This window comes from Varanus komodoensis, unplaced genomic scaffold, assembly GCF_004798865.1.
Source record: "Varanus komodoensis strain SLA01 unplaced genomic scaffold, ASM479886v1 scaffold162, whole genome shotgun sequence".
Taxonomy (NCBI): Eukaryota; Metazoa; Chordata; class Lepidosauria; order Squamata; family Varanidae; genus Varanus; species Varanus komodoensis.
This window is the reverse complement of record NW_025335474.1, coordinates 138,365-140,566: the sequence shown is the minus strand read 5'-3', so window position 1 is coordinate 140,566 and position 2,202 is coordinate 138,365.

Sequence of the window (2,202 nt, the reverse complement as noted above, 5' to 3'; positions counted from 1 at the left end):
CGTCTGAAAAAGTACATGGTGCTCGCGTGTCGCCCTGTTTTCGGGGCAACTTTTGCCCCTCTGTCAGAGTGGAGACGGAAAATCCCGGCCTCCGGATGGGCCTCCGACCATCGGAAATGGCTCGGAACAGGCGGAAACGGGGGCCTGCGCGGAGGGACAGCGTCTCAAAGGGGAATAGGTGCGCACTTGTCGCCCTGTTTTCGGGGCAGCTTTTGCCTCTCTGTCAGGGTTGTGCCGGGAAATCCTGGCCTCCGGGAGGGCCTCCGACCATCGCAACATGATCGGAACTGGCGGAAACGGAGTCCTGCGTGGAGGTCAGCCTCTCAATGAGGAATAGGTGAGTCCGCCTGGCCCTTTTTTCGGGGCAACTTTTGTCCATCTGTAGGGTTTGGGCAGGGAAATCGCGGCCTCCGGGGGAGCCTCCGACAGTTGGAACGCTCTCGGAACGGCCAGAAACTGATGCCTGCGCGGAGGGATAGCGCCTCAAAGAGGACTAGGGGCAAGTTCGTCGCCCTCTTTTGGGGGCAAGTTTTGCCTCTCTGTCAGGGTGGAGCCCAGAAATCCCGGCCTCCGGCGGGCCTCCGACCGTCGGATTAAGCTCGGAACTGGCGGAAACTGAGGCCTGCACGGAGGGACAGCGTCTGAAAGAGGACTAGGTGTTTCCGCGTGGCCCTCTTTTCAGGGCAACTTTCGCCCCTCTGTCTGCTTGGGGCCGGGAAATCGCGGCCTCCGGGCGGACATCCTACCGTCGGAACGCTCTCGTAACGGGCGGAAATGGATTCCTGCACGGTGGGACAACGTATCAAACGGGACTATGTTTTAACGCGTCACCCTCTTTTCGGGTTAACTTTTGGCCCTTTGTCAGCGTGGGCCTGGGAAATCGCGGCCTCCAGGTGGTCCTCCAACCATCGGGACGCGCTCGGAATGGGTGGAAGAGGAGGCCTGCGCGAGGGAGAACGTCTCAAAGAGGAATAGGTGTGTCCTCGTGGCTCTCTTTTCGGGGCAACTTTTGCCCCGCTGTCAAGGTGGGGCCGGGAAATCGCGGCCTCCGGTCGGGCCTCCGACCGTCGGAACGCACTTGGAATGGGTGGAAACGGAGGACTGCATGGAGGGACAGCGTCTCAAAGAGAACTAGGTATGTCCGCGTCGCCCTCTTTTCGGGGCAAGTCTTGCTCTTCTGTCAGGCTGGGGCTGGGAAACCGCAGCCTCTGAGCGGCCCTCGACTGATGGAACATGCTTGGTAAGGGCAGAAACGGAGGCCTGCGCGGAGAGACAGCGTCTCAAAAGGGACTAGGTGTGTCCGCGTCACCGTCTTTTTGCAGAAACTTTTGGGCATCTGTCAGGGAGGGGCCGGGAAATCCCGGCCCCCGTGCAAACCTCCAACCGTCGGAACGTGTTCGGAACGGGCAGAAAATGAGGCCTGCGCGGAGAGACAGCGTCTCAAAAGGGACTAGGTGTGTCCGCGTCACCGTCTTTTTGCGGAAACTTTTGGGCGTCTGTCAGGGAGGGGCTGGGAAATCGCGGCCTCCTGGTGGGCCTCCGAGCGTCGGAACGTGCTCGGAACGGGCGGAAACGGTGGCCTGCGCGAGGGACAGCGTCTTGAAGGGGAATAGGTGGACGCACGTCCCCCTGATTTTGGGCAAAGTTTGCCCAACTGTCAGCGTGGGGCCAGGAAATCGCAGCATTCGGGCGGGCCTCCGACTGTCGAAACGCGCTTGGAATGGGTGGAAACGGAGGCCTGCACAGAGGGACAGCATCTCCAAGAGGACAAGGAGCGCACGCGTCCCCCTGTTTTCGTGCAATATTTGCCCCTCTGTCAGGGTGGAGGCAGGAAATCCCGTCCTCCTGGCGGGCCTCCGACCGTCGGCACGCGCTTGCAACGGGCAGAAACGGAGGCCTGCACAGAGGAACAGCATCCCAAATAGGACACGGTGAGTCCGCATCACCCTCTTTTCTGGGCAACATTTGGCCCTCTGTCAGGGTGGGGCCGGGAAATCGCGGTGTCTGAGCGGGACTCCAATTGTCGGAAAGCGCTCGGAATTGCCGGAAACAGGGCCTGCGGAGAGGGACAGCGCCTGAAAAGGACTAGTTGCGCGCGACACCCTCTTTTCGGGGAAACTTTTGGCCCTCTCTCAGAGTGGGGCCAGGAAATCCCGGCCTTTGGGTGGGCCTCCAACCGTTGAAACGCGGTCGGTACGGTCA